Source organism: Heloderma suspectum, chromosome 1, assembly GCF_057233095.1.
Source record: "Heloderma suspectum isolate Gila_16-S chromosome 1, 16-S_ref, whole genome shotgun sequence".
NCBI lineage: Eukaryota > Metazoa > Chordata > Lepidosauria > Squamata > Helodermatidae > Heloderma > Heloderma suspectum.
In genome coordinates this window covers 22,494,070-22,516,961 of record NC_139458.1, presented here as the reverse complement: position 1 = coordinate 22,516,961, position 22,892 = coordinate 22,494,070, and the positions used below count along the sequence as shown (strand labels likewise).

Here is a 22,892-nt window from a genome sequence, read left to right as displayed (position 1 = left end):
CCAAGTTTGATAAACTGCAGCTAGTCACTTGTGGAAGGTAGGGATGTCACAGAATTTCGCGACGGATCTCGATGGGGCCAAATGCCAGTGCATTCAGCCCCCCGAAATCCGTCGTGGAACGAAGCCCCGCCCCCCCACGAAAGGCACGCGGGACGAAGTCCCTGCTGCCCCCACCCCACGAAAGGCGCACAAAACGGAGCACGAAACCTGCTCCCGTCCGCGCTACTTTGTGAATGGCAGCTGTCCTGTGGCCGCCATTCGCTTCCTCTTCAGCCGTGATAGGCTACGTAAATACTTACGTAGCCTATCACGGCTAACGCAGGGATGCCATTTGCATCCCTGCGGAGGCTGTGATAGGCTACGTATTTACGTAGCCTATCACGGCGGGAGGGGGAAAACCCCAGCATACGCAAATGGTGGCGGCTACCACCATTTGCGTACGCTGAGGTTTTTTTCCCCAGCCATGATAGGCTATGTATTTACGTAGCCTATCACAGCAAGGGGAAAAAAACCTCAGCATATGCAAATGGCGGCAGCTACCGCCATTTGCGTACGCTGGGGTTTTTCCCCTGCCGTGATAGGCTATGTAAATATTTACATAGCCTATCACGGCTCAATACAGGGACGCAAATAGCGGCGGCTACGACAGCTGCCATTTGCATCCCTGCAGGGCTGCCCAGCGTTCGGATGTCCGGCTGCGGGCGGCCGGAGCTGGCTGGCGGCTCCGCGGCTTGGCCGCAGAGCGGAGCCTGCCAGGCAGGATTCCGGGGGGAGGGACGGAGCGCCTCCCCCCCATCACGGATGCCCCTGGGCGGAGCAAGGTAGGTGTTTCGTACATCCCTAGTGGAAGGCTTCCTGAAATAACAATGTTTCCCAGGAGGTGCTGAAAGCAACACACCGTTGGCACCTGCCTGACCTCCAAAGGCAGGGAATTCCACAGGAAGGGGGCCACCACACTTAAGGCTCTTTTCCTGGTGGATTCCAATTGGGCCATTGGTCCATGTGGAGCCACCAGGAGCAAGCCCTCTGATGACCTCAGTGACCAGGCAGGTTGGTAAGGAAGAAGGCACTCTCTCAGGTATCCTGGTCCCAAGTTGTTTAGGGCTTTGTACACTAGCACTAAAGCCTTAAAGGATAACTTCCTCCTACAGAAAGTAGAGGAAGGAACTAGAGGATCGGCTATCCTTGACTTGATCCTAACCAACAGAGATGACTTAGTGGATAAAGTAGCAGTTACAGGAACTCTGGGGGAAAGCGACCATGTTGTACTTGAGTTCTTGGTTCTAAGGGAAGCAAAAGCCGAGTGTACTCAAACGCGTACCCTGGATTTTAGGAAAGCTGATTTTAATAAACTCAGAACAATGATCAGTAAGGTCCCATGGCAAGCAATGCTAGCGAGAAAAGGAGTCCAAGATGGGTGGGAACTTTTAAAAAAGGAAATTCTCAAGGCACAATCACAAACAATTCCAACAAGAAGAAAAGGTGGAAGACAACAGAAGAAGCCAATGTGGCTTCACAAAAAGCTTAGGGATGACCTGAAAACAAAAAAGGACACATATAGGAAGTGGAAAGAAGGCCAAGTAACAAAGGAAGAGTACAGGCAGGTAGCACAGAATTGCAGGGATGGCGTCAGGAAGGCTAAAGCGGAGAACGAGGTGAGGTTAGCGAGGGATGCTAAAAACAACAAAAAGGCTTTCTTCAGCTACGTGCATAGTAAAAGGCAGAGGAAAGAAATGGTTGTTCAGCTATTAAATAAGGATGGCAAAATGATAACAGATGACAAAGAAAAGGCAGAGGTGCTCAATTCCTACTTTGGCTCAGTCTTCTCCCAAAAGAGGGTCTATGACCCCCCTGGCAAAGGCGAAGTACAGGCTGAAGGGGCAGGATTGCAGCTTGAGATCGACAGGCATATGGTCAAGGAACACCTCATTACTTTGAATGAGTTCAAATCTCCAGGGCCAGATGAACTGCATCCTAGAGTCATAAAGGAACTGGCAGAAGAGCTCTCAGAACCGCTGTCTATTCTCTTTGAGAAATCATGGAGGACCGGGGAAGTGCCAGATGACTGGAGGAGGGCTAACGTTGTCCCTATCTTCAAAAAGGGTAAAAAGGAGGAACCTGGGAACTACAGACCAGTCAGTCTGACATCAATCCCTGGGAAAATTCTGGAGCAGATCATAAAGCAATCCATCTGGAAGCACCTTGACAACAATGCAGTGATTACTCGAAGCCAACATGGATTTGTCAAAAACAAGTCCTGCCAGACAAATCTGATCTCATTTTTTGATCAAGTCACCTCCCTTGTAGACCGTGGGAATGCTGTAGACATCATATACCTCGACTTCAGCAAAGCTTTCGACAAAGTGCCCCATGATATCCTGATGAGCAAACTAGCTCGAAGTGGGCTAGATGAAACAACGATCATGTGGATCCACAGTTGGCTACAGAATCGGACTCAAAGAGTGCTTATCAATGGGACCTTCTCAAGCTGGGGAGAGGTAACGAGTGGGGTACCGCAGGGCTCAGTCCTGGGCCCAGTGCTCTTCAATATTTTTATTCATGACTTGGAGGAGGAGGTGCAGGGAATGCTGATCAAATTTGCAGATGACACAAAATTGGGAGGGATAGCTAATACTTTGGAAGACAGAAACAAAATTCAAAGTGATCTGGATAGACTGGAGTGCTGGGCAGAAAACAACAGAATGGCATTTAATAGGGACAAATGCCAAGTTCTGCACCTAGGAAAAAGAAACCAAATGCACAGTTACAAGATGGGGGATACGTGGCTCAACCACACTACGAGCGAGAAGGATCTTGGAATTGTCGTCGATCACAAGCTGAATATGAGCCAACAATGTGATGTGGCTGCAAAAAAGGCAAATGCTATTTTGGGCTGCATTCATAGAAGCATCGCTTCCAAATCCCGGGAAGTACTAGTTCCCCTCTACTCAGCACTGGTTAGGCCTCATCTGGAGTACTGTGTCCAGTTCTGGGCACCACACTTTAAGAAGGATGCAGACAAGCTGGAGAGGGTTCAAAGGAGGGCAACAAAGATGATCAGGGGACTGGAAACAAAGCCCTATGAAGAGAGACTGAAAGAACTGGGCATGTTTAGCCTTGAGAAGAGAAGACTGAGGGGAGATATGATAGCGCTCTTCAAGTACTTGAAAGGTTGTCACAGAGAAGAAGGCCAGGATCTCTTCTTGATTATCCCAGAGTGCAGGACACGGAATAATGGGCTCAAGTTACAGGAAGCCAGATTCCGACTGAACATCAGGAAAAACTTCCTGAGTGTCAGAGCAATACGGCAATGGAACCAATTACCTGGGGAGGTGGTGGGCTCTCCCACACTGGAGGCCTTCAAGACGAGGCTGGACAGCCATTTGTCAGGGATGCTCTGACTTGGATTCCTGCATTGAGCAGGGGGTTGGACTCGATGGCCTTGTAGGCCCCTTCCAACCCTACTATTCTATGATTCTATGATTCTATGAAACCTGACCCAGTAGTGAATAGGCAGCCAGTGCAGTTCCCTCAGCAAAGGAGTTGCATGCTGTAAAGGGCGGCTCCAGATAACAGCTGAGCAGCTGCATTCTGCACTAGCTCCAGCTTCCGGACCAGCTTCCGGACCAGCCACATCTGTAATTTCACATTTTAAACTCACATAGGGTGGGTATGACTACAGGAATAAAATGTAATTTGCTTCCGTTGTCCTGATGCTAAAGACTTGGGATTAAGTCCCATTTTGTTGTAGGATAATATATAAAGTTAAAAAAAAATAAAATGAGCATCTGTAAGTCAGGCTAGCTGTCCACTGACTAAAACCATTAGGGCACAATCTTATGCATGTTTAGAGAGAGCAAAGTCCTAGAAATTCGGCAATCCCCAGCCAGCCATGGCTGGGGAATGCTGGCGAACACTAAAAGCCGCTCCTGCTTATCCCAAGCCCTCATGGCTGGCTGGGTTGTAGGACTTTTTCCTGTCTGAACATGCACAGGATTGCACCCTTATTTTAAGGAAGGAAGGAAGCAAGAGAAGGGAAGGAAGCCTGCTCTGGCAAGCAGTGTCACTCAGCTCCGGCAGCACCAGACCAGATGCTGATGCGGGGCGGGCCTGTTTGCTGCCGCCCCATCACCTGCCGCCCACCGGGGTGGTCAATTTGGGGCGGGCTGCGGGCTTCAGGGCTTCGGCCCCCAGACCCAGCGGCACCACCGGCCGCCGGCGCCGTGCAACGCGGGGCGAGGCCCCGCCGCTGCCTTCACGGCGTCGGAGCGGGGAAACTTCGCGGGCAGCACCCACCTCCCAAACTCGGCACCAAGTGCCCCCGAAAAAGCAGCGAGAGCTCGCGGCGGGCGCGCGGGAGAGCGGGCGTCCCGCCCTGCCACGGCGGGGCGGCCTGTCGCCCGCGGGCCCGGCGCCGCGCGGAGGCGCCGCGCGGAGCCCCCGCGGAGCCCGGGCGAGGGCGGGGCTGGAGCTCCCCTCGCCGCCCGCCCCGAGCGCGCCCTCCTCCCCTCCCCTGGAAGGCGCCGCGCCGCTTTGCGCGCCAGCGAGGTGCAGCGGCGGCAGGAGCAGCGTGATGCCGCTTCCAGCCCCTGCCTGATGCTGCGGCGCGGCTGCTCCTGAGCCTCCCCCTGCCTTGCGCCGCGCATGGGCGCCGGAAGGCTGCGCGCCTGCTCGGTTCTCCGCCTCCCGCCTCGCGAGCGCTCCCTCGCCGTCGCGCCTGGCAGCTTGCGCCCCGGCTGGGCGCGCGGAGGAGAAGAGGCAGCAGCAGCACGCTTCGCGCAGGTAAGCGCGGAGCCGCTCGGACCCCGAGCCTGGCGCCGGCAGCGGGGCCCGGGCTCGCTCCTGCCCGTCTAAGAGGGAGCGGGGCCCGCGGCGGCGGGTGGAAGGAGTCCGCGCGCGAGGTGCGCCAAGGCAGGGGAGCCGGGAGTTTCCTGAAAGCGGGCGGGCGAGTGAAGGCAGAGGAGGCGCGATGGGACATGGGGCGGCGGGAGTCGTAGGCAGGGAGCCCGAGGGAGACACGGCAAGTGGTAAGGGAAGGGGCAGGAGGTTAGACCGGACAGTGCGAGGCTGGAAGGAAAGGCAGTGGCGGAAGACCATGGGGGGGGGGGTCAGAGTTGGGCTGGAAAGAAAGGTTCTGGGGAGAAAAGGGGAGGTGGGTAAGGAGGCAGAAAAAAAGAGATTCAGGGAGGAGGAGGGAAGAACAGAAGCATTCCCGTGTCGAGTCGGGCGGGTAGTCTCCAACAATGCCCAGCCGCTTGTCCTTGGGAAGCTCGCACCCGGGCGTGGTAGCAAGAGCTGTTTCCCTGTTCCACGTGTCATCACCAGAGGTATCCTGCCCCTAAATATGGAGGTTCTTGTCTTGGCTAAAGGCTACTGAGAGACAACGTCTCCCTGAGTTTGGCTGGCCCTTTAAAATAGGGGTGGGCAGATTTCGAGCTTGAGGGATCCATTTGGGTGTGCGTGCGGGTTTTACTAGAGCCCAAAGAGCCTCCAGCCAGAGCCAGATACACTTTAGAGTCAAGCCATCCTGAGTCCTGGAATTCTGTTTGAAGTACCAGAACTGAAAGGAGCTCACAGATCTTCCACACAAAAATCCGCTCCTCCTTATCCCAAGCTCTCATCCTTTCAGCAGTTTAATTTAGGGTAATTTAGGAGAGTCAGAAATTTGTGCTAATCTGCAGCAGATCACCAGTAGATCCATATCGATCTTCCGCTTTCGAACAACAGTAACCTTGCACTACTGAGCGTCTCTGGCAGTGGCCGTTGCAACAGGGTTGTGGAAGTGTGATGGTGTGGAAGGCAAAGCAGAACTCTGGAGAAAGGGTGACTGCAGGAGTAGGTAAGAGGCTGTCAGCCTGACCGTAGCCGAATTTACTCAGTTGTAAGCCCCATTTATTTCAGTGGGACTTTCTTCCAAGGAAGCATGCTTGGGGTCCCAGCTTGAGGGATGGAAGGAATGGTGGTAGAAAGGATGGGGCAGAAGCAGAGGCAAGTGTGAAGGCAATGACTTGGAATAAAAGGGAAAGACCTCGGGGCTGGGGAGATAAAAGGAAAGACCATGCAGAAACTTGGCAGACATTGTAGAGAAGTATGCTTAAGTACAGGAGAACAAAACTGGGGAAGCGGGGAGTACCAGAAGCAAAGAGTGTGCCTTCTCTGTGACTGTCTACAAATACAAACCCAATCAAGTCCTTACCATAGCCCCTAGTCCATAAAATGTTATCACTGAGGGCGTAAAGGGCTTGCTACTTGGCAAGCACAGATTGATGGCAGAAGGAAAAGGTGGGGCTAGAGAAAGTAGAATGCTAATACTGAGGCAAGAGAGAGAGAGAGAGATTGGGGAAGGGCAAGATTTGAAGGAGCTGGGGAAAGGGCTAAGGTTAAGAGTCAATGGCAGAACAAAAATTGTGTGGGTGGTGGAATCGGAAAAACTCCAGTTGTTCTGTGGGCTAGTGCCGTCTTTCTTTTTAGAGCCAAATGGGAACTTGGAGAATCTGGTAATCCCATTCCGTTCAACATCTTACCATCCAGGAAGTTAAAACAGCATGGATGTTCCTCTGGATGAACATTGGGTTTTGCGCTCTTGTATTAATTTGTAATATAGAACAATGTGGAGTTGAAGGCTGTTTAGCAGAGTTAAAAATTCAGCATCACTGTGCAAACAAGAACCCATTGGCGTTGGGCATTTTCAGTCAGAAAACAGCAGCTGCAAAGCTATGTACACTGATCTGGGAGCAAGCCCAACTGAACTCAGTGTGACTTACTTTTGAGTAGACATGTATCGGACTGCACTGGGAAACACAGAAGAGCAAAACAAGTGTGCTGAAAGCTGTCAGGGGAAAGAGTGAGAGAATGAGAAAGCAGGAATTAGACGATCCTACATAGAATGAGGCTCCCGTCTCTGGTTTTTGCGTGCAACCTTTCATTTGTGGAAATAAAATGGATTCATTTGCCTCTGGGTATATGATAGTTTTGTGTATCCAAGTCTTCTCAATGGGAACGCTGTTCAAATATAACGTAAGTGAATTGTAGCCTAATCTACAATCTGCAGCTTTTCACCCTTGCTCATGAAACATCCTGTGTATTACGCAAAGCGGAAAGACTTGGAAATTGTAACAGATCTCTAACAATGTTAGAGAGAACAAAATAACTATGGTAATATTGAACCAGCTTCTGTAAGTGTTGGAGTAAGCAACAGCTGTCTATGAATGCCTCCAATTTGCTATTATTCATAATTTGTCTAGTGCTTCTAACGCATGGAGGAGTTATCAGTCTTTATGTGTCCCAGCTCAGAAGCCCCATCAGGTGACCACTGTCTTCATTTACAGAAGGGGAACAAAAGCTCAAAGAGAAAGATTTGCCTACAGAACCATTTCACACATTACACAGTTGCAAACCCAGGTTTGCTACTGAATGTACACCCAAAAAGAATCCCTAGTCAATGCTGACTCTCTGATTATTGTACCTGTATGATGCATGTTTTTGTTAACAAGTGTTTCTTTTACACTCGCACATTATACCTGGAAGATGTGGTACTAGGATCAGCCGTTTCACACTGGTGACTGCTTCACACATTTTTAGGTGTATACATTAGCTGTGTTTGGATGATCAAATCCTGGCTTAATAAGACAGGATATCCATGAGCTCCATGCAGCCACACATAACCCTTTTGTTCCTATCTTTGTTTGCACTGGAAAACAAGCCAGGAAACTGCAGTTAACCATAGCTTTCTATTATGTCTGAGCTGAGAAACTATGGTTAATGGTTTCCAAACGAGCCAAGATATGAAGTCAAGGATGTTGCTAGGCACTTAAAAGATTAGGGGTTCAGATCCATAGGACATAAATCTGCATAACATTTGCACATGCTATAAATTAGCATCTGTGCACTTTTAGAAATAATCACTAGGATTTATTTAAATTTCATAGGCAAAGCCAGCCAATTAACTTCTCAGCCAAATCACCCCAAATAAAAGAAATTACTAAATTAAATTTCACTACTGCCAGATAATCTCCAGTCAGTAATTCCTCTTCAGTTTTATATAATGGCTGTGAACAGGTGTGAAAAAATGCACAAAAAGGAGTGGCTGGTAGGTTCTTTTTAATGCAGGCTTTCACAAAAAGGTAAAAAGGTAAAGGTGTCCCCAGCCAGTCGTGTCCGACTCTAGGGTGCGGTGCTCATCCCCGTTTCTAAGCTGAAGAGCCAGCGCTGTCCGAAGACGCTTCCGTGGCCATGTGGCCGGCATGACTGAACACTGAGGTGCACGGAACGCTGTCTTTCACACTCCCCCCTAAAAATGGCAACTTTTGCACCAACATGGAGTTGACAGAACACTAATCCAAAAGCAAATCAAGCAATTACAAATCAGTAATTTCCCAGTTCTCCCTGAGATCTTGCTCTGAAGTTTAATCTATTCCCCTTCAATCTTTACCTCATTCGTCGGTCATCATTAGCTCTTTAACTTAAATAAACTGATGCATGATTCTGTTCAAGAGAGTTTAAAATGGCAGGTGGGTGATATATGGGGGGAGGAGTGACTGGAGAGTGGGGCAAAGGAGGTAGAGGAAAGGGGGCAAGGAAGATTAGGAAAGAGCAGGAGCTGGAAGGAAGGAACAGGCAGGTTTGGGAGTGGAGACCAGAGGGAAGAGGAGGATAGAGCAAGGAATGGACAGTGTTGAGGAGATGGAGGGAGACACACAAAAATCCAGTATCTACCAGGGCACCTGGAGAAGGACTCCAGATTAACCTTTTAGAAGGGCAATACAGGTTTTCTCTCTCCTTTTCCCTCCCTCATCTCTTTGTCCCTTCCCTTACTTCCCTCTATTCCCTCCTTTCTGCCTTTCTCCCTCCAAAGAAAATCTTCCCACCCTGGCACCCAGCAATTAGGCTTAGCAAAAAAGCTTCTACTGATGTCAATGGAAAGTTTTTTTCTCTAACCTTGTGGGGGGGGGGGCGATGACTTTGTGGGGGGCGGTCACAGCACACAGGATGGGAAGAGGTAACGCTTTGCTCCCTGACTGATGCCCCCTTCCATGGATACTAATGGAAATTCCCCCCCCCCAACCTTACTTGCTACAGGGCAGCGGGGGGGGGGGGGAGGGATTTGTTGTGGGGGGTATAGCAAGTGGGTAGGGGAAGGTTAACTCTTTCTTTCCCGGCTGCAATCCCACCTGAAAATCACCCTTGCATTGCAATTAAGTTTAGAAAAAATATTTCCGTTGACACTAATATAAATCCGGGCCATTAGGAAATAGGAGATCTTAATGATATAGGGCCAGACACAAATGTTTAAATAAATAAATAAAAGATCTTATGCTTGGACCTAGGCCTAGCAACACTCCAGTATAAAGCCATGGTTTAAAGATGGTTTCTGATTCCTGGCTTGTTTGGAAGCTATTAACTATAGTTCCTGTTTGCACATAACAGGAAGTTAACTGCAGCTTCTTCAATAGGTTATAAGAAGGGAAGAGTAAAGAGGCAGCATATGAGCCGCGTGCAGGTGCATGGAGCTCATACACATCCTGGCTTATTAAGCCAGGATTTGTTCAGCTGAACACCGCCAATGCTTGCGTACACACACAACTATCTTCATAATTCTGGCTTATCAGTAACAAGCAAGCACATCAGTGCGTTACTCCCACTCAGCATCTCCTGCAAGTGGGAGAAGCTTACACTTGCTCATGACCAATAAAACAGAATTCTGAAGTATTCTGGATTGGAACTTTGTGCAAACACAGCCACTGTGTTCACCTAAAAATATAATGTATGAAGCAACCACCAGTCTGATATGGCTGATCCTAGTACCGGGTCTTCTAGGCTTAAAGCCAACACACTGTTCACTGGAACCACCACCGGAAGGTAGGTATGGAAACATGTAAATGTCAGGGGTGCTAATGCAGGATCCTTATAGTGATATATCCTTGGAGCCATTGTTTAGTACTGGTACTTTGTGAATAGTACAGTCACCTCTCATTTAGTTTTCTGAGAGCAAAAAAGAGTGGGTTTAGATCCCGCTGCATTGTATTGCAGCTGCTTAGAAAATGCATTTACTTTTTCTTGCATCTTCTTAGGTATGTTTAGGACATTAATATAACAAAGAACAAATGATGAGTATTACATCTGCCATATTCTTTAGGATGTATTACCAGCAATTAATGTTGGGATTGGGGAAGGAGTGTATGCGTATGGAGGGATGGGGAAGTGAACCTTCAGTGAAGAGATTAGCAGTAATGGAGGTTGCTCTGAAGGAAAGAATCATTTGTCACATGAAGAACCCAGCTGCTAAAGCACCCATGATGAATGACAGTGGTGCTTAAAGGGTGGCTTCTGATGGTCTTTGAATGGTAGGGATATGAAAAGCCTGTCCTGTGGTTTCCATGACGTTTTCTGCTTTGCCTCCCCATGCTCTCATGGAGTGTCTTAGATATCCTTGCTTTTCTGACCAACTTCTTGCCCTCCTCCCATCAGCTCCAAAAGCAGTTGTGCAAACGGATATGCATTCTAGCAGTGGGCTGTTATATGCGTGTTAATGAAACGTGCAACGTTGCGGATGGGAATGTGCATTGGAATGCGCATCTCATTGAAAGTATTGCAGCGCTGAGATACATCTGCATTCAAGTGAATGTTCCAATGTATATTAAGGGTGCAATCCAATGCATGTTTAGACAGAAAAAAGTCCTACAACTCCCAGCACTCCCTAGCCAGCATGGGAGTTGCAGGACTTTTTTCTGTCTAAACATGCATAGGACTGTGCCCTTAGCCTCTGTTTTCCCCCTTCTCCACCTGATACATACAAGACTTTATACAACTACCTGCTGATCTTTTTTCCACCTACCAATAGAAAGTAAAATTCAATGCAACTGGGCATAAGGAAGGTTTGGGATAATTTTCTGCACCAGAAGAACAACTGTGGCTGTGTCACAGACTTAACTTGGTGGATTAGCACAGCATCCAGATTGAATGTTCATTTATTCTACCATTTCCCAATTCTTTAGAAACTTCAAAGGGTCCAAATTTAGTCACATATCTAGCTTCATCATAGCAGAGTTCTTTTTGTCCTTTTCAGTTAACCCGATGGTGTGAAAAAGCAAGCTTTTTTTTTTTTTTTTACTTTTGACATTTTCCCATCAGGTTGGCAAATGTCACACCTACAATTACATTTATAGAAATAATGAATCCACTATACCCTGTAAAACTGGCAGAGTGTACATGTTGAGTTTAAGGTGTAAATTCCTCCCCTCCCCACCCCGAATCCTGGAGACTGACTGCCAACCAAAAGTATCATAAGAATTTTCATGTTCATTGGTACAGAGATTTGTTTGTATTTTTACCTCCTTCTGTTAGGGGACAAAACTAGTATTTTTTTCCCTGTATGGTCACAGACTTAGGAGAGTTGGGTGGGTGGGGGATTAAAATTAATTCCTTAAATTGCAATAGTTTAATTTTCCTTGACATAAGCAGTCAAGATTCATAGGCTGGAGATAGATGAGTTGTTTTTTCATACAATTGAAGGTGATGTGATTGAGCTGTTGCTGGTTATGGTGAGCACACACATTTCTTTTTGTCCTGCTGCTTTCAGATTTTTGAAATGGTATAAAATCATGCAAAGCTTGTGAACAACAATGCTTGTTGGTGGGCTTATTTTCTTTCCAGAGAGTTGAGGTTGGTATGACAAAGCCATCATTAGGGAGGACATAGGAAATGGTCTATGGCTTAGTACATGGCTTAGCACATAACACTAAATCATGGTTTCTGTTAATCATGGTTTGTTGCTTTAGGCATGAACTGTCTTGCAGATGAGTAAACAAACCACAGATTATTTCCCCTGGTTTTGGTTTGTTTCTCTCCTGCCCGTTTTGTCAGCCTTTGGAGCAGTTTCATTTTCAGACTGCTCTAGCTGGGTGCCTCTGTTTCAGGGCGGACAACAGTGCAAACAAGCCAGGGATAAGCCATGTTTCTGGGTTCAAACAACAGGCCAGACTTTATACGTTAACAATAAACCATAGGTTCTGTTTGTGGTTTATAGCTGGTTACCATGGTTTGTTTGCAGGGATGGATTCAGACACTGGGGATGTTCTGACAATTGTTTCGGTAAAAGAAGCCACCCTGTGGAAAATGTCCTGGGTTCAGATACTAACCCACGGTTCAGATACTAACCCACGGTTCAACAACAACCCACATTCAACCACTGAATGTGGGTAGTGTATTGTGTGAACCCAGTCACTGACTGGGTTTGGACCATCACGCTGATAAAAGAAGCAATTGTGGCTTTTCCCCACCTGCATGCTGTGCACATGACCATCATTTGTATAATTCCCCATGATGCAGTGTGGGTTGGCATGTCATCTGAACCTGGTGTGCGGCATGGTTGGGGTGACTTTGTACTCACTCTACAACCCATGACTTGGAGTAGGAGTTGTATGGTGGGTACGAATCCACCCCTGCCATGCCATGTGCTAGGTTCGGGCGACATACCAACCCATGCTACATTGCAGGGAATTATGCAAATGATGGGGGTGGGCGGGAAAGCCTTGATGGCTTCTTTTACCAACGTGATCATCTGAACCCAGTCAGTGACTGGGTTTGTACAACATGCTACCCACACTCAGTGGTTGAACCATGGGTTGTTGTGGAATCGTGGGTTAGTATGTTGTCTGAACCCAGGACATTTTCCACAGGGTGGCTTGTTAACCATGCAGTGTGGCTTATTTTTCTCGAACAAGCCACCTTGAGAGCCTGTGGTTTGTTGTTGGGCTGTTCAGTGTATTTAACAAGCCAAACTGCATGCTTAACAAGCCACCCCGTGGAAAATGTCCTGGGTTCAGACAACATACTAACCCACAGTTCAATAAACAACCCACAGTTAGGGATGTACGAAATGACTTTCCTGTTTCGTTTCGTACATCCGCGGTGGGGGGGGAGGCGCTCCGTCCCTCCCCCCGAAATCCTCCATGGCCAGCTCCGCTCCGTGGCAATTCTGCGGAGCCGCCAGCCGGGGCAGCCTGCAGCAACATCCGGCTGCTCCTGGGCTGCGCAGGGACACAAATGGTGGCCGCCATAGCCGCCGCCATTTGCGTCCCTTTTTTTTGCCGTGATAGGCTATGTAAATATTTACGTAGCCTATCACGGCTAAAAAGGGAACGCAAATGGCGGCCGCCATAGCCACCGCCATTTGCGTTCCCTTTTTTTTTTTTTTTCTGTGATAGGCTACATAAATATTTACGCAGCCTACCACCACCTCCGCAGGGATGCAAATGCCGTGTATACTACTAAATAAGTATTTACATAGCCTATCACTGCTAAAATGGTGAAGCAAATGGCAGTCACAGATGCGGCCGTCATTCGCAGAGCAGCGTGAAAGGCAGCAGGTGGGTGCTCCGTTTCGCTCACCTTTCGCAGGGCGGGGGGGTGGGGGTCTTCGTTCCGCCACGGGTTTCGGGGGGCCGAATGCACTGGCATTCGGCCTCACTGAGATCCGTGGCAGAATTCTCCGCCATCCCTACCCACAGTTCAACACCAGCCCACACTCAACCACAGAGTGTGGGGTAGCGTGTTGTGTGAACAGCCCCAATGACGAGCCCAATTTCAACAAACCACACCATGGTTTAGTGTTATGTGTCCACCGGGGGGAATCAGATCATATGTCCATCTAGCGCTACACTGACTGGCAGTGGCAATCCAGGCAGGAGTTTTCCCCCAGCCCTCACTGGAGATGCTGGGGATTGAATATGGGCCCTTCTGCAAGGAAAACACGCGCTCTACCACTGAAGGGAATTATTCATGGTGTGCACACTAATTTCAGTGTCCTCTGTTTCTCTGGCCTTACAACTTACTGGCTGGGTGCGAAGGGTCCCTATTCTAAGCTCCTATTTACTGGTGCTACAGATCCACCCCCTTAATTTGCTACAGCTAAATAATAGTTGTTTGATAGAAACCAGGGACTGAAATAACAGTTTTCTTGACTGAAGAACCTTGGGAGAAGAGGAGGTGGAGGAAGGAAGCTGGTGTGCTGCCCACCCACACATAACCTGGACAAAGGCAGTGTTTTATGTTCCCGAGCTTGGTGAGCAATAAATTTAGTGCTTGGTGAAGCAAGGCCAGGGGGACCATCACACAACACAACCTTTTGATAATGGATTGTCCCCCCTTCAAAACAAACAAACAAGGGGGCTGACATTTTACACCCAATATTACGGGTACAGGGTAAGCTGTCAGTGGGGCATGTTAAGTAGCACGATTGGTTTTCTGGTAGCTTGTCTTCCCCCTCCAAACCACCATGCAGCTATACTATAATGTAATGGACAATTTAACATGTGTAGATATTTAAATGAATTAACATATGCAACTGATGAGTCTACTTTATGTAAAACAACAACCCCAAACGTATGATTATACTGTGTCAGGCATTACTTTATACAGATTTTCGACCTTTATGCTGTCTAGCTTAGGCATTGTTTACCATGACTTTCAGTGACTCTCTAAGCCAGGGGTGTTGAACCTTTTTCAACCCAAATTCAATTTTGCAGAAGCTCTTGAGGCTGAATTCCAGTGGTGGGCTGGGTTAAAGGCCAAACAGGATGGAGCCAAAACACCAAAAATACCAATGCGTTTTAGATTAGAGCTCTTACTGCCAAGAATTAAGCCTTAGGAGAGGCATTTCAACCGTTTAGGGTACAATCCTACGCATGTTTAGGGAGAAAAATGTCCCACAACTCCCAGCATTCCACAGCCAGCATTCCACAGCCAGTATTCATTGTGCCCTTAGAATGGGAAATAATCTGTGCAAAACACAGGAAACCACCAAATGGATGGGGCAACGGGGTGGGGCAAGGGGAGGGGAAGGGGGTGTGGGTGCATGAGTTGCCCCGGAGGGCCAGATTGACATCTCAGGAGGGTTTTATTAGGTCTGAGGTTCTGCACCCCTGTTCGAAGCCCTCCTACGTGAGATCCTTTAATTGGAGATGCTGAGAATTAGACCAGAGGCCTTGGAGTACACATACACTACCACTGAGCCGCTCCCATTTTAGCAGGGGGGGGGGGACAGCCCCCAATATCGAGGCTGGGGGAACCAAACAAGAACATATTTTCAGGACTGTATATACTTTGTGCTAATTTCCCCACCTCAACAATGTAACCAGCTGTATTCTGTAACCTGTATTAATTATGCAAATAAAGCAATTTCCTTGATTTCTCATAATTTATGATACAGTTCTTACTATTTTGTATACTTTATTCTGCTTCTTCTAGTCATGGGGAGAGAGCAAGTCACTATTCAGAACACTGAAACTTTATCCCTTGATTATCAGAAATTTTGTTTCACAAGTCCTTTACTTAACCAGGCACTGTCCAAAAATTTTTCCAGCATACCTTTCCTTTCATAAGGGCTAGAAACATGTTTTGTGTGTGTATTTTAATGGAAGCTCAATTTTGTATCCCAAAAAAATCTTCCCTGATTTTTTTTTTGCACTCATACCAAATCATGACACTCACACAGTTTTGACTGTTTTGCCCCCTTTTCCTTCCATTCCTCATCTGGATTGGCAGTATGTCAGGGTGATTCAAACAAAAAACTGCCTTTGCTGCATGGCCCGTTCAGTGCACGTTGCGACAGAGTGCCCTGTCAAAGGGGTCCTTGGATTGCTTCATAATGTGAATAGATTGGGATGTCTGGTTCCTTTAGTTAACAAACCAGGACCTAAAGCCACGGTTTCATCCTGGTTTGTTTGAACTAATTACTGTTGAAATAAACCATGAGTTTGGACATAATTATGGTTTATTCAAGAAGCAAAAACATAAGATTTTAATCTCCTTCCCTCGTGAACAAAGGAGGAGAAGAGGGAGTATTTTTTCTCCTGATGGGAAACCATGGTTTCCTGTGAGGTCTGTATGGGGCCTAAGTATCGAGGTAGTATGGTGCAGTGGATGAAGCACTTGAGATGCCTAAGCTCAAGTCCCCACTTAGTCAACAAGCTCTCTTGGGTGACCTTGACCAGGCATCATCTTTCAGCCCAACCCACCTTACAGGATTATTGTGAGAATTAAATGGGGAATGGGAAGAGGGCTTTTCTAGCAGTCTGAGCTCTTTGAAGGAGAAGGGTATGCTGATATGAAACAAATCAATACTTTTCTAGTCTCCCTCTTGGCAGATATGGTGCAAATGTAATGCTACCGTGTGTGTGTGTGTGTATGTATGATCTAAAACTGGTCAATTGGAATTATTAGGAAAGAACAAGGCTTCTTGACATAGGTATTGGAGGCTAAAAACATACTCTCACCCAGCCATTTTATATTACTTTAAATGCAGTTTCTTGCAAGCAGGAATCTCCACATGTGAGAATCAGTCCTAAGTCTGTGTTATAACTGCCTTCACTTGAGCAAATATATGTAAAAGGCCTTCCCACGATCTGTGTGTCTGCTATTTTACCTTATGTTCTTCCTGCAGACTCCTTCCTAGGTTAAATCCTACAGGAAACTGGCACAGAATGATGCCTAGAATGTGGAAGTAACATACTGCCAGCTTAGTCTAATTATGTTTTTATCAGCCTCTTAACTTTTGCTCTTTCCTTTTGAGAACCACCGCAGTTTCTTGTTTCAGACTTAGCCTGGGATTCAAGAATCCTGGGTCCCATTCTCTGTTGTGCTATGGATTGCCTGTGAGACCGTGGGCAAACCAATCTCTCTTGTGGGTATGAGTTACCACCTTTCCTAGAGGAAAAAAAACACAACACCCCCCTACAGGCATAGTCATTTGCATGTGCTAATTGATTTATATATTTTTTCAATTACCTGTTGACTTGCAGTGAAACTGAGATGTGAAAAAAAGAAAGAAAGAAAAAAAAGGCTGACAGAATGAGTATAAAACAGGCCAGGTAGTCGCCCAGTTTTCAAAAGGGACTTGCAGCACAAGCTTAAACACATCTGCTCAGAAGTAAGTCTCACTGAGTTCAGTGGATCTTATTCCAAGTAAAAGGGCATTGGATTGCAGCCTTAGCTGGTTAATTCCTGGTGCTTGTTTTGACTTTTAAAGCCCTACGCTGTTTGGGACCCGTGTACCTTAAGGAACGCCTCCTCCCATATCAACCTGCCTGGATATTAAGATATTCTGCTGAGGCCCTTCTCTGACTACCCCTGCCATCAGAGCTAAAGTAGGTGGTGAGCAGGGAAAGGCGCTCCAGTTATGGAACTCTAGGGCTGGTCCTAGACATTTTGCTGTCTGAGGCAAAAGGCAAGATGGCACTACCTCTATACCACGTACAGAAGCTGACGGAACTGGCAATTGAATCTTACTTCAACACTGGCAATGGGATAGGGTCCTCCACCACATCTGAGCTTATGGGGTGCAGGACAAACTATGTGACGCAAAGAGCTCTGGCCTCTAAGAGAGGACAGTGCCCAGGGGGGCTCAGGAGAAAGGGCTAGCAGGTTGCTACTGCTAACCCTCAGCATCTGCTGCCTGAGGCAGGTGTATAACTGCCTAGTGGTGGGGCTGGCTGTGTGGAACTCAATGTGCACACTAAATGTTACCTTGTAGGCCCCAAGCAAAACCTTTTAAAAAAAATTCCTGTATTATTTTTATGGACTTCTAAAAACTCTGGTCGTTTTGTTGTGGAATTTGATTCCGTTGTTTTGAAGCAATTTTAGTACATTTATAATAGTTTTGGTTGTTTAATGTATTCTGTTGCTCATGAATTTTGACTTTGTCATGCCATGGGATATATGTTATGAAGGGTAGTATATAAATCCCCTAAAGAAATAAATAAAAAACAAACAAATTACTCCTATTAATTTTCAGTGGAAGAGAGGAGCGTGAGTGCCAGTCTCCTGCATGGCAGTACTTTGTCCTGTTACCATAGCAACCACTGAGCCTCCTTTGCATAGGGCCTATAGTTCTGTGTCATTCAGTAGGCCTCATACTGTTGGCGTTATATCCATGCCAGGCCGTTAAGCAAATCAAGTCGGATGTGGCCTGTCGTATTTAAAATGTGCTATCAGAGTAGGGTTGCATTTGGAAAAGTTGTGTGTGGTGTCTGAGTATCTGTCTTTGGCCACAGTTTGTAAAATGAAGGCCTCACTGGGACACCATCTTTCTTATAAACTCCTGAACCTGACCCATAAGCTTGAGCAGAGGTAGGGGTTTGACTGGTGGTGAAGAAAGAACGTGAGTTCATGCTCACGTGCACTTTTTATTCCGTGGGTAAAGGCCCCAGCATCATTACCCCTTTTCTTAGATGGGGAGAGTAATCCTGTGCCCACCAGACAGTGTCTGCTGTGTGTGTGTGATAGGGTAGTTTGGTTTATTGGCCCTGAGCTCGGAGCCAGGGCTCCGAACTCGGAGCCAGGAAACTGCGCTCCCTCCCCCTCTTAGCTGGCGCAGAGAGAATTGCACCAGCTACCTTTCCATGCTTGGAAAACAGGGCATGGAGATGGGGGAAAGGGGGCATTCCCGGGGGCGGGGAGGGGACTGGAACGATGGCCCTACGACATTTCCTATGGCCTCCCCAGCCTCCTTTCCTCCCCCTTCAAGGTGCTGCTGTTAGACAGGCAAAATCGTCCATCTAGCGGAATTGCAGGGCGGCTGGAGCACGGAGCTGCTGCTCTCCTCCCGCCCTGCACTGGATACTCAGAATCCTCCAGGTTCAGAGGCTGTTGACTATCTGGATAGGATCGCACCTTAAATTCAGTTATACACACATTTAGGTGTTCCAAGAGAAACTCCTAACTGAGGGGACCACTGGTGCTGTTTCAGTGTATCAAACTCCTGTAGTCATGCAAGTAGGATTCTTCCATCTGGCTTGGGCCCTGCTGGAATATATGGCTGAGGGGAAACAGCATGGCTGTTTTTCAGGCCGAACATTTAACATAGCCTAGCTGTTGTACTTTGTGTGGATGGCTCTTCAGTCAAAGCAATCTCTTAATTTTTGTTTGATTTAAAAGGAACAGGTATAATGGATCAAATACATCAGCATTCTTCTGAGACCCCTTAACGGAGAGTATAAATTAGGAGTAAGCAAGTTGTGGCCCTCCAGATGTTTTGGCCTACAACTCCCATCAGCCCTAGCCAGCACAGTCAGTGGTGAAAGACGATGGAAATTGTGGGCCAAAACATCTGGAGGGCCAAACTTGACCAACCCTTGAAAGATTGAAGTTGTAATCCTATATTTGCACAACCCTAACCCCATTAAAAACAGTGGGACTTCAGTGTAGACATATATAGGATTGCACTGTCAGGCTGTAATCCTGTACACACTTGGGGCTTTTCTACATGAGTCCATTTTACCGAGGCTTCTAGTTCTAGATTCTTTGTAGGTTTAAGATTGGCTCCTTCACGCATGTTTTTTCCATGGTTTTTCTTACTCTGCCTTTCTATATATGTTCCATTACACAAACATTAGGTGGCGCAGTGGTATTGCACAAGTACTCCAGGGTTTCATGCCACTATTCACAGAAATACCAAACTTTCCTGTTAGAAAAAAATAAATGCTATAATGGTTGCAAAGCATGGGAGAGGCCCTGGAGGATTGTGTAAAGCACCCGCAAGCTACTATGAATGAGGAGTCACGAGTGCACAATAAATGCCTCGTGTAGAAAGGTTCTTGAGGAGTAAGCCCCATTGAACTCAAGTGAAACTTACTTCCAAGTAAACATAATAATGCACGGCATATATTTCTCGATCCCAAGGACATTGCCCAGCTAAAGTGAAGCACTTTCAGTTGAATCCCACTAATTTAATCTGATCTTTTTATATCATAAATCATCTATGTAACTGCTCTCTATGTGGGATGAACAAACGGGAACATTCTTTGCTGAAGTTTTCCTGGGGAAAGAGAGAGAGATACAAGATGGACAGACTTTTTGGAATCTCTCGCATGCTTCTCTTTCTTTTCCCCCTTTAAATCCCCCCCCCCCCCGTTGATAATTGGTCTGCTCATGTTCTGAAAGACTTGCCCACACATCCTTCTGTTGGTGGCGGCGGTGGTGGCGGGGGGGAGGGGGGCCGCCATGTGCAGGCAACTGCTAGTCCGTCTTGATGCTCAGAACAGCTAGGATGCTTCTTTGTTCGACGGATTGGGAACATTCAAATCTAAAACCCTGTCAAAAAAAGAAAAGAGAGATGAGATGAGGGTGGAGAAACTAGGACCATGCCTGCCACAAGTTCCCATAGCTACTGAAAAATAAAGCACAGTCCAGACATAATGAAAGATACGACAGGTTGGTGCAGGCCTTATAATGGCAGTGGATTAGGAGAATATGGTAATGCAAGACTCAGCTACTCAGATAATGGTAAATATTTGGAAAGGAGAACTATATTTATTATTTATAAGCATGGAAAACATATGGCTCTTTTTTATGCAGTGCAATCCTGTACATGTCTATTCAAAAGTAAGCCCCATTGAGTTCAATGTATTCATCTGCAGTATTTTTATGCTGCTTCTCAGCCAGAAAGGCTGCCAGGATGGCTTACATACAATCACTTAAACAAGACCGCCCCTGCCTGCAGGGTTACAATCTGACATGACATGACATGCAAGAAAAAAGGAATTGGGAGGGAAGAGGGAAAGAATTAATGGCCCTGCTGGTGGAATGGGCCTGCTTCCCTCTCTCATCTCCTTCAGCTCAGCCTTTGAGGGAGGAGGAGTCTTCATGAGGGAGGCCTTTCAGCAGGGCTGGTGGAATGGCCCTGCTCTCCCTCTCATCCCAGCCTGCTGGAATGGCTGAGACTAGGGATGTCAGAGAATTTCTCCACGAATCTCTGGGAGGCCGAATGCCAACGCATTCGGCCCCCTGAAATTGGTGGAGAAATGGTCCGCCCCCCCCCGGGATGGAACGTCCCTTGTGTGAATGTCCCTCGTGGCGGCGGTTCCCGGCGGCAGTTTGGCGGCGGTGCGGCGGCCGGTCTTCCAGCCAGCTGCCGCTGCCGCCATTTCCAAGTAAAAGGAAAAACAACAACAACAAACGTGATAGTCTTCGTAAAGATTTACGTAGCCTATCACGGCTAGATTTTCAAAAAACTGACTTCGAGAAAAAAAAGCTTACTTCGAGAAAAAAAAAGCGCGTACGCAAATGGCGGCGCCTATTTGCGTTCCTTATTTTGGCACTGGTAGTTTACGTAAATATTTACGTAGACTACGGCGAAAATAAGGGCAATGCTATTTGTGTTGCCCTTATTTTCACCATAGTCTACGTAAGTATTTATGTAGACTACCCGTGCCAAAATAAGGAACGTAAATGGCGGTGCCCATGGGCTCCGCCATTTGCGTACGCGCTTCCCCCCCCCCAAAGTCAGCCATGATAGGCTACGTAAACATTTACGTAGCCTATCATGGCTGACTGCAGGCCAGGGATGCAAACGGCGGCGGCTATGGCCGCCGCCTTTGCGTCCCGGCAGGAGCAGAACTTTCGCGGCCGGAGAGGCGGGGCACTCCCCCCCGGCCAGAATTTCAGCAGGGAGGGATGGGGCGCCTCCCCCGCCGGCCAGAATTTCGGCGGGGAGGGACGGGGCACCTCCCCCCCGCCCAGAATTTCGGGGGGAGGGACGGAGCGCCTCCCCCCCACCGCGAAGCAAGCTTTGGGATCAGGTAAGTGACTTTGTCCATCCTTAGCTGAGACTTACTCAGTGGGACTTATTCCAAGGAAAATTTGCATAGGATTGCAGCCTTAATTAATGTTTTAAATATATAACACTGATCAAAAAGATAGTGTGAAATACAAAAAAGTACCATATATTGCAATCATTACAAATGCTATAATATTAGAAATATAGACAACCAGTTATTTGTAATCCCTCCATTAAAGGTTTAATGAATCACCAGTCTTCAAATCAAGGCATCTGTTCTAACATCATCCTAAAGCGTATCATTCCAAAATTCAAAAACAGTAGATCATTTCTGAATACAAGGATTCTCCTATATATGCCTTTCTCTAGCTTGCACAAAATACGCAGTTTTAGATGTGAGCACTGTACCCCAATCTCTGTGAAGCCATTCTGGTATAAGATAGGCTGGATTCTTCTTCTAGCACCAGGCAATGGCAACTTGAGCAGCAGTTAGCAAATTTTACGCTTTTGTTATTATTATAGCACCATCTGCATACATGGTACTTTATAAAGAATGCGATCCCTGCCCCAAGGAATGTACAATCTAGAAATAGACACAAGGGAGGGGAAAAGAGGCAGGAGTAAACAGTGGAAGAATATGTGACTATTTCAGTTACGTGTACTAAGGGCCAAACCTACCTATATTTATTTATTTATTTATTACATTTATATCCTGCTCCTTTTCCTTCTTGCCAGGAACTCAGGGTGGCTTACGTGGTCCTCCACCTCTCCATTTTATCCTTGCAACAGCCCTGTGAGGTCGGTTAGGCTGAGAGTCAGTGACTGGCCCAGAGTCACCCAGTGAGCTTCATGGCCAAGTGGGGACTTGAACTTGGATCTCCCAAACCCCAGTCTAACACTCTAACCACTATACCACACTGGTTCTCATGAAATGTATCTTGTACTTACTTTAAAAGTAATAGCCCTGGGGACTGTGAACAGGGTTGGGGAGTGCAGCATGTGGGGAGGAGGTATTATGCATATTATTTGAGGACAGACCATTCCCCCTTCCAACAGACACTCATATAATCATATATAATCACACTGGCTGGGAATTATGGGAGTTGCGGTCCAACACACCTGGGGGTGCCAAGTTGGGGAAAGCTGCTTTAGATGAGCCATCATTCTGGTTAAAGGAGCTGCAACATACCCACACGTGCCTGTGGACTCCTACAACATGCTGTAACAGCTCTGCTAAAAGAGACCGAAGGCCTATTTAACCCTGCATTCCAGCAGAGGCTAGCCAGATTCTTCCGGGAAGCCTACAAGTAGGATATGAATGCAATACACCCTTGTTGTT

General features: G+C 47.2%; 1 protein-coding gene across 6 annotated transcripts in view; it reads left to right on the top strand.

Moving 5' to 3' along the window:
• The first annotated feature begins 4,535 nt into the window (after nucleotides 1-4,535).
• The window catches only part of LBHD2 (LBH domain containing 2), a 71,441-nt gene continuing 53,084 nt past the window's right edge, over nucleotides 4,536-22,892 (top strand). For 4 of the 6 annotated variants that reach the window (XM_084838123.1, XM_084838072.1, XM_084838082.1 and 1 more), the window contains exon 1: nucleotides 4,536-4,782. The gene's annotated coding sequence lies outside the window, so the exon portion shown is untranslated. Of the gene's footprint in view, nucleotides 4,783-5,727; nucleotides 5,840-22,892 lie in introns of all 6 variants that reach the window. The other 2 variants (XM_084838102.1, XM_084838111.1) reach the window with 2 other exon arrangements.